Below are 10,000 nucleotides of genomic sequence, written 5' to 3' on the forward strand. Positions count from 1 at the left end.
GAAACGTACCGACAACTTTCTGCACCGCCCGCCGGACCGCTCGCCGAGTTGAGGCTCTCCTCGCCCCGAGGAGACGGGCCTTCTCGCGGAACCGGAGGCTGCACGCGGACCGCTGTGGCGACCGGACGTCTCCGGCCTCTGCGGGAGCGGGGAGGGGACGCGCGGGTGTCGCCCGACCTCGAGTGAATCGCACACCGGCCGGCCGTCGGTCGGGGCCACCGCACGCGCAGGGCCTCTCCTCCCTCTCGTTCGTGACCGAGGATCAACGCTTCGGTTGCGTGGCTGCACGGGCATCTCTTGCCACTCTGGTTTTCGGACTTCCCCCGACTCTCTCGCCTTGCCTGTGCGGCGCGAGAGAGTGCTGCTGCGGCCGGCGCGCCCGTCCCCTGCACTCTCGGGGCCATGCTCGTCGCGGCGCCGCGCCGCCCCCTCTCGAGCCGCGTCGCTGGGTGGGGTCCGCACCCGCACCGCTCCTGCCGAGTTGGCTCTCGGGACGGTCGACGGTCGCCGCTCGCCTCCGACGGCCCGGGGCCAACGCCGCGCCGGTGAGCGCCTCGCCATCCCGCCCCGTCGTCCGCTCCGGTGAGGTCCGCACCTTCACCGCCTAGGTATGGAGCGCGTGTGTGCCTGCCTTCTCGGGATGGTCGACGGCCGCCCGCCCGGCCCCCGTCATTCGTGGGCGCAGCAGTCTCGTCCGCCGGCGGGGGAATCCGGCTGATCGATCGCGGTGCAAACGTGCGAATGCCCAACGTCCAATTCCGTCCGAAGCATGAAGACCTCGGTCGGTATCGGGCCGCCCCGCGGCAGACCCATCAACCCACCTCCGGAGATGGTAACGAGCCGAGCGTGGAAGTTCGCCGCACGTGTCGAGACCGTCGCTTCCACTCGGCCTCTCCCAAAGGTAGGACCGACCAAGCCGCATCGATCGGGGAACAGAGGTCTCCGCAGACGACACTCGCGAGGGCACCCGTGGCAGGCTGGTTCCCACACAAGTCTCCGTCACACAAAGTGCGTGCTCCCCTCCTAAAAGGCTTTTGGCTACCCGTCGGTCTGCCGGCCGTCGCCCACGGTTCCCGCTCAGACCCTGTCCGGAGCCCCTGGCGCGTCCTCGGACTTCCCGTCTGCCTTCACCTCGGTAAGCATTCAAAAGCCTTTTCTGTCTATAAAATCACTGTAAGTCGGAGCTCGCCTGGCCTCCCGCTTACTGAGTCCGAAATAACCCCCGAAAGGTTCACTTCGGCCTCCGCACTGTGTGTGTTGTGTTGTCTGTCTGTCTCGTGTGTCAACCGTACCACTGGAAATCCGTCTAAGTGCCTCTGGAAAACGTGTTCCCGAAAATCTCCGGGAACCCCGCCAATGCCCCCGTACAGAAATTGCATGTGTCAAGTCGGCGGGACGCCTGCCGGAAGTCCTGCCGGGCAGGTCGTACCTTGGCCCGGCCAGGCGGGGCAAATGCAACCTTCATAGCGCTCTCCGGGCCTAACTGGTTAACCGGCGCCGCGACTGACCGTACAACAATGACGTGTGTCAAACCGGCGGTAAGACGCCCGGAGCTCACGCCGGTCTCGTCGCACCTCGGGCCCGCCCGACGGGCTGGATCCGACCTTCACAGACTTCCGCCGTCAATTGGTTAACCGGCGCGGCGCCGGGAGCACGCGCCTCTGTCGGCGGTCGGCCCTCCGGTAGTGCCGCCGTGCATCGTCCGCTTCGGCCGGCAGCAGGGCCCCGAATCAGCCTTCATTCCGACTTCCGAGTTGGGACTTGGAATAATTTCGACTTCTGCCAAGGTCTCGGATCGGCGGTGGGACCTGCGGTAGTCCCACCGAAAATGCCGCCCCTCGGCCGGCACGGCCCTCCGAATACGTCCCCTCGCGGCTCACCGCAGCGGGACTTGGTCAGATTTTCGATCGGGCCGTAGCCCTATTTTTGGCGGAGGGACCTGCGGTAGTCCCACCGAAAATGCCGCCCCTCGGCCGGCACGACCCTCCGAATTCGTCCCCTCGCGTCTCCCCGCCGCGGGACTTTGTCAGAAAATCATTCGGGCAAGGTTTCGATTCGGCGGCCCGAGCACCGGTAGTCAGCCCGTATATGCTGCCCCTCGGTCGGCTTGGGCCTGCGGATACGTCCCGCTGACTGACTTCCGCCATTGGGAATTCGTCCGAAAATCCATACGGGCGACCTTGGGAAGCGTGCGGAAATACCGCCGCGCGGCCCGGGTTAACGAAGTGGGGAGGCCCGTAACGCCCGTCGACCACTCCTAAGTGGTCGAGAAAAACGCCTCCCCGTAAATCTCCGGAAACCCCGCCAATGCCCCCGTACAGAAATTGCATGTGTCAAAGGGGCGGCCGTATCTGACCCCGGCTGCCGAGCCTCTGGAACTCCTGCCCGGCTACGACCCTCAAATCCGACCCGCATCCAGACTTCCGGAGCGGACTCAGTTAACGAATTGCCACCGGGCAACTGGTTAACCGGCAGTTCTCGGACGGCTCGTTAGCCGTGCCGACCGACCCCCCCGGCCGTGCGGTGGAGCAAGACAACAGTCCCCGGGCGGGCAATCGAGTTCCCGACCGGGCCCTGGCAGATCGTTAACCGGCCCGACCGGGACAAGTCGTTAACCAACTTCGGCGTGACAAATGGTTAACCGGCCCGGCCGGGACAAGTCGTTAACCAACTTCGGCGTGACAAATGGTTAACCGGCCCGGCCCGGACAAGTCGTTAACCGACGTCGGCGTGACAAATGGTTAACCGGCCGGGCCGGGACAAGTCGTTAACCAGACCCGAGCCGGCACTTCGGTAACCGACCGGGTCCGGTGCTGTCATGCAGAACAGGACAGAGACTTAGGCAGCGGCCCGGCGCGGACAGTTCTTCCGTTCGCCGGCTCGGTGACAATTGGTTAACCGACCGGGCTCAGGCAAATCGTTAACCGACGTCGGCGTGACAAATGGTTAACCGGCTCGGCCGGGACAAGTCGTTAACCAACTTCGGCGTGACAAATGGTTAACCGGCCCGGCCGGGACAAGTCGTTAACCAGACCCCAGCAGGCACTGCGGTAACCGACCGGGTCCGGTGCTGACATGCAGAACAGGACAAAGACTTGGGCAGCGGCCCGGCGCGGACAGTTCTTCCGTTCGCCGGCTCGGTGACAATTGGTTAACCGACCGGGCTCAGGCAAATCGTTAACCGACGTCGGCGAGACAAATGGTTAACCGGCTCGGCCGGGACAAGTCGTTAACCAACTTCGGCGTGACAAATGGTTAACCGGCCCGGCCGGGACAAGTCGTTAACCAGACCCCAGCCGGCACTGCGGTAACCGACCGGGTCCGGTGCTGACATGCAGAACAGGACAGAGACTTAGGCAGCGGCCCGGCGCGGACAGTTCTTCCGTTCGCCGGCTCGTGACAATTGGTTAACCGACCGGGCTCAGGCAAATCGTTAACCGACTTCGGCGAGACAAATGGTTAACCGGCTCGGCCGGGACAAGTCGTTAACCAACTTCGGCGTGACAAATGGTTAACCGGCCCGGCCGGGACAAGTCGTTAACCAGACCCCAGCCGGCACTGCGGTAACCGACCGGGTCCGGTGCTGACATGCAGAACAGGACAGAGACTTAGGCAGCGGCCCGGCGCGGACAGTTCTTCCGTTCGCCGGCTCGTGACAATTGGTTAACCGACCGGGCTCAGGCAAATCGTTAACCGACTTCGGCGAGACAAATGGTTAACCGGCTCGGCCGGGACAAGTCGTTAACCAACTTCGGCGTGACAAATGGTTAACCGGCCCGGCCGGGACAAGTCGTTAACCAGACCCCAGCCGGCACTGCGGTAACCGACCGGGTCCGGTGCTGACATGCAGAACAGGACAGAGACTTAGGCAGCGGCCCGGCGCGGACAGTTCTTCCGTTCGCCGGCTCGTGACAATTGGTTAACCGACCGGGCTCAGGCAAATCGTTAACCGACTTCGGCGAGACAAATGGTTAACCGGCTCGGCCGGGACAAGTCGTTAACCAACTTCGGCGTGACAAATGGTTAACCGGCCCGGCCGGGACAAGTCGTTAACCAGACCCCAGCCGGCACTGCGGTAACCGACCGGGTCCGGTGCTGACATGCAGAACAGGACAGAGACTTAGGCAGCGGCCCGGCGCGGACAGTTCTTCCGTTCGCCGGCTCGTGACAATTGGTTAACCGACCGGGCTCAGGCAAATCGTTAACCGACTTCGGCGAGACAAATGGTTAACCGGCTCGGCCGGGACAAGTCGTTAACCAACTTCGGCGTGACAAATGGTTAACCGGCCCGGCCGGGACAAGTCGTTAACCAGACCCGAGCCGGCACTGCGGTGACCGACCGGGACCGGTGCTGACATGCAGAACAGGACAAAGACTTAGGCAGCGGCCCGGCGCGGACAGTTCTTCCGTTCGCGCCGGCTCGTGACAATTGGTTAACCGGCCCGGCTGGGACAAATCGTTAACCGACGTCGGCGAGACAAATGGTTAACCGGCTCGGCCGGGACAAGTCGTTAACCAACTTCGGCGTGACAAATGGTTAACCGGCCCGGCCGGGACAAGTCGTTAACCAGACCCCAGCAGGCACTGCGGTAACCGACCGGGTCCGGTGCTGACATTCAGAACAGGACAAAGACTTGGGCAGCGGCCCGGCGCGGACCGTTCTTCCGTTCGCCGGCTCGGTGACAATTGGTTAACCGACCGGGCTCAGGCAAATCGTTAACCGACTTCGGCGAGACAAATGGTTAACCGGCCCGGCCGGGACAAGTCGTTAACCAGACCCGAGCCGGCACTGCGGTGACCGACCGGGACCGGTGCTGACATGCAGAACAGGACAAAGACTTAGGCAGCGGCCCGGCGCGGACAGTTCTTCCGTTCGCGCCGGCTCGTGACAATTGGTTAACCGGCCCGGCTGGGACAAATCGTTAACCGACGTCGGCGAGACAAATGGTTAACCGGCTCGGCCGGGACAAGTCGTTAACCAACTTCGGCGTGACAAATGGTTAACCGGCCCGGCCGGGACAAGTCGTTAACCAGACCCCAGCAGGCACTGCGGTAACCGACCGGGTCCGGTGCTGACATGCAGAACAGGACAAAGACTTGGGCAGCGGCCCGGCGCGGACAGTTCTTCCGTTCGCCGGCTCGGTGACAATTGGTTAACCGACCGGGCTCAGGCAAATCGTTAACCGACGTCGGCGAGACAAATGGTTAACCGGCTCGGCCGGGACAAGTCGTTAACCAACTTCGGCGTGACAAATGGTTAACCGGCCCGGCCGGGACAAGTCGTTAACCAGACCCCAGCCGGCACTGCGGTAACCGACCGGGTCCGGTGCTGACATGCAGAACAGGACAGAGACTTAGGCAGCGGCCCGGCGCGGACAGTTCTTCCGTTCGCCGGCTCGTGACAATTGGTTAACCGACCGGGCTCAGGCAAATCGTTAACCGACGTCGGCGAGACAAATGGTTAACCGGCCCGGCCGGGACAAGTCGTTAACCAGTCCCGAGCCGGCTCTGCGGTAACCGACCGGGTCCGGTGCTGACGGGCAGAACAGGACAAAGACTTAGGCAGCAGCCCGGCGCGAACAGTTCTTCCGTTCCCCGGCTCGTGACGATTGGTTAACCGACCTCCGGTCCACCCTCCGAAAGTGCCGCCCCTCGGTCCGAACGTCGCTCCCAACACGTCCCCCGGCTGCTCCCCGCCGCGGGACCTTGTAGGTTTTGAATTCGGCGGAAGCCGTAGTTTTGGCCGAGCGCCATAACACGAGCCCTAGCCCCAGCCCAAGCCCTAACCCATATCCTAGCCCTAGCCCTAACCCTAACCCTAACCCCAGCCGTAACCCTAACCCAGGCCCTAACCCTAACGCTAACCCTAACCCCCGCCCTAACCCTAAACCTAACCCCAGCCCTAACCCTGAACCTAACCCTAACCCTAGACCTAACCCCAGCCCTAACCCTAGCCCTGGCCCTAACCCTAACCCTAAACCTGGCCCGAACCCAATCCCCGGGCGGGCAATCGGTTTGCCCGACCGGGCCCTGGCAAATCGTTAACCAACGTCGGCGAGACAAATCGTTAACCAACGTCGGCGAGACAAGTCGTTAACCAGCCCGGCCGGGACAAGTCGGTAACCAACGTCGGCGAGACAAGTCGTTAACCAACGTCGGCGAGACAAGTCGTTAACCAGCCCGGCCGGGACAAGTCGTTAACCAACCCTAATGCGGCGGGACTTGGAATAATTTCGACGTCTGCCGAGGACTGCGATGGGCGGTGCGATCTCCTGTAGTCCCGACGGAGGAGCCGCCCCTCGGCCGGCACGGCCCTCCGAAGACGTCCCCTCGCGGCCACCCGCCGAGGTATGACGCGTGCGGACCTGCCAGGAGCACAACCCAAACCTTAAAACTAACCCTGGCTATAGCACGAGCCCTAGCCCCAGCCCAAGCCCCAACCCATATCCTAGGCCTAGCCCTGACCCTAGACCCAACCCTAGCCCTAACCCCAGCCCTAACCCTAAAGCTAACCCCCGCCCTAACCCGAGCCCTAGCCCCAACCCGAACGCTAACCCTAACCCTAACCCCAACCCCAACCCTAGCCCTAAACCCAGCCCTAACCCTAAAGCTAACCCCCGCCCTCACCCGAGCCCTAGCCCCAACCCGAACGCTAACCCTAACCCTAACCCCAAACCCAACCCTAACCCTAACCCTAACCCTAGCCCCAGCCCAAGCCCCAACCCATATCCTAGCCCTAGCCCTGACCCTAGCCCCAACCCTAACGCTAACCCTAACCCCAGCCCTAACCCTAACGCTAACCCTAATCCTAACCCCAGCTCTAAGCCTAACCCCCGCCCTAACCCGAGCCCTAACCCCAACCCCGACCCTAACCCTAACCCTGACCCTAACCCTAACCCTAACCCTAACCCTAACCCTAACCCTAACCCTAACCCTAACCCTAACCCTAACCCTAGCCCGAACCCAATCCCCGGGCGGGCAATCGGGTTGCCCGACCGGGCCCTGGCAAATCGTTAACCAACGTCGGCGAGACAAGTCGTTAACCAGCCCGGCCGGGACAAGTCGTTAACCAGCCCGGCCGGGACAAGTCGTTAACCAACGTCGGCGAGACAAGTCGTTAACCAGCCCGGCCGGGACAAGTCGTTAACCAGCCCGGCCGGGACAAGTCGTTAACCAACGTCGGCGAGACAAGTCGTTAACCAGCCCGGCCGGGACAAGTCGTTAACCAACCCTAATGCGGCGGGACTTGGAATAATTTCGACGTCTGCCGAGGACTGCGATGGGCGGTGCGACCTCCTGTAGTCCCGACGGAGGAGCCGCCCCTCGGCCGGCACGACCCTCGGAAGACGTCCCCTCGCGGCAAGCCAGCCGAGGTATGACGCGTGCGGACCTGCCAGGAGCACAACCCAAACCTTAAAACTAACCCTGGCCATAGCACGAGCCCTAGCCCCAGCCCAAGCCCCAACCCATATCCTAGCCCTAGCCCTGACCCTAGCCCCAACCCTAACCCTAACCCCAACCCTAACCCTAACCCCAGCCCTAACCCTAACCCCAGCCCTAACCCTAAAGCTAACCCCAACCCTAACCCTAACCCTAGCCCCAACCCTGACCCTAACCCTAACCCTAGCCCCAACCCTAACCCTAACCCTAACCCTAACCCTAACCCTAACCCTAACCCTAACCCTAACCCTAACCCTAACCCTAGCCCGAACCCAATCCCCGGGCGGGCAATCGGGTTGCCCGACCGGGCCCTGGCAAATCGTTAACCAACGTCGGCGAGACAAGTCGTTAACCAGCCCTGCCGGGACAAGTCGTTAACCAACGTCGGCGAGACAAGTCGTTAACCAGCCCGGCCGGGACAAGTCGTTAACCAACCCTAATGCGGCGGGACTTGGAATAATTCCGACGTCTGCCGAGGACTGCGATGGGCGGTGCGACCTCCTGTAGTCCCGACGGAGGAGCCGCCCCTCGGCCGGCACGGCCCTCCGAAGACGCCCCCTCGCGGCAGCCCGCCGAGCTATGGCGCGCGGGGACCTGCCAGGAGCACAACCCAAACCTTAAAACTAACCCTGGCTATAGCACGAGCCCTAGCCCCAGCCCAAGCCCCAACCCATATCCTAGGCCTAGCCCTGACCCTAGACCCAACCCTAGCCCTAACCCCAGCCCTAACCCTAAAGCTAACCCCCGCCCTAACCCGAGCCCTAGCCCCAACCCGAACGCTAACCCTAACCCTAACCCCAACCCCAACCCTAGCCCTAAACCCAGCCCTAACCCTACAGCTAACCCCCGCCCTCACCCGAGCCCTAGCCCCAACCCGAACGCTAACCCTAACCCTAACCCCAAACCCAACCCTAACCCTAACCCTAACCCTAGCCCCAGCCCAAGCCCCAACCCATATCCTAGCCCTAGCCCTGACCCTAGCCCCAACCCTAACGCTAACCCTAACCCCAGCCCTAACCCTAACGCTAACCCTAATCCTAACCCCAGCTCTAAGCCTAACCCCCGCCCTAACCCGAGCCCTAACCCCAACCCCGACCCTAACCCTAACCCCGACCCTAACCCTAACCCTGACCCTAACCCTAACCCTAACCCTAACCCTAACCCTAACCCTAACCCTAACCCTAACCCTAACCCTAACCCTAGCCCGAACCCAATCCCCGGGCGGGCAATCGGGTTGCCCGACCGGGCCCTGGCAAATCGTTAACCAACGTCGGCGAGACAAATCGTTAACCAGCCCGGCCGGGACAAGTCGTTAACCAGCCCGGCCGGGACAAGTCGTTAACCAACGTCGGCGAGACAAGTCGTTAACCAGCCCGGCCGGGACAAGTCGTTAACCAGCCCGGCCGGGACAAGTCGTTAACCAACGTCGGCGAGACAAGTCGTTAACCAGCCCGGCCGGGACAAGTCGTTAACCAACGTCGGCGAGACAAGTCGTTAACCAGCCCGGCCGGGACAAGTCGTTAACCAACCCTAATGCGGCGGGACTTGGAATAATTCCGACGTCTGCCGAGGACTGCGATGGGCGGTGCGACCTCCTGTAGTCCCGACGGAGGAGCCGCCCCTCGGCCGGCACGGCCCTCCGAAGACGCCCCCTCGCGGCAGCCCGCCGAGCTATGGCGCGCGGGGACCTGCCAGGAGCACAAGCCAAACCTTAACCCTAACCCTGCCACTAACCCTAACCCTAACCCTGACGCCAGCCCTAACCCTAACACTAGCCCTAACTAACCCTAACCCTCACCCTCACCCTAAAACGCCCAGTCTTTGTAACTGGGCGTACGTCGGTCCCGCAGCGGCGCGCGGCTAATCCGCCCCTGGACCTGCTAGCACCTTCTGCGAATACCGGCGAAGACGCTGACCCAGCCAGCCAGCCAGCCAACGCGCTCGTCTGTGCCGGCACACTGCAGCTCGGCAACCGGGGAGCCCACAGCCAAGCCCTCGCGAGGCTGCTGTAGCTGGCCCACCCACCCACCTCCCCCAAAGACGGGTCGTGTGGGAGCCAGGTGTCCGGACCCGGGCTGCGGTTAACCATTTACCCGCGTGCAATTCGTTAACCGACTCTGCTTCGGAAGTCCCGATGCGGGACGGATTTGCCGGCCGCTGCCGGCCCGGAGTTCCAGAGACCCGGCCGCCGGGGTCAGATTCGGCCGCCCCTTTGACACATGCAATTTCTGTACGGGGGCATTGGCGGGGTTCCCGGAGATATATGGGGAGGCGTTTTTCTCGACCACCTAGGAGTGGTCGACAGGCGGTACGGGCCTCCCCACTTCGTTAACCCGGGCCGCGCGGCGGCATTTACGGGCGAACGGCGACTTCGCCCGTCCGTCCGTCCGTCCGTCCGGCCGGACGGATTTTCCCACCGATTCCCACTGGCGGAAGTCCGCATGGGGACCGATTCGGTGGCCTCTGCCGGCCGGGGGGTCGCCCTCCTCGGGCAGCCTGCCGGTGCCCGGGCCGCCGAGTCGGAACCTTGGCCGAATGAATTTCGGACAAAGGCCCCGAT

The sequence above is a fragment of the Hypanus sabinus genome, unplaced genomic scaffold (genome assembly GCF_030144855.1).
Source record: "Hypanus sabinus isolate sHypSab1 unplaced genomic scaffold, sHypSab1.hap1 scaffold_1312, whole genome shotgun sequence".
NCBI classification, from domain to species: domain Eukaryota; kingdom Metazoa; phylum Chordata; class Chondrichthyes; order Myliobatiformes; family Dasyatidae; genus Hypanus; species Hypanus sabinus.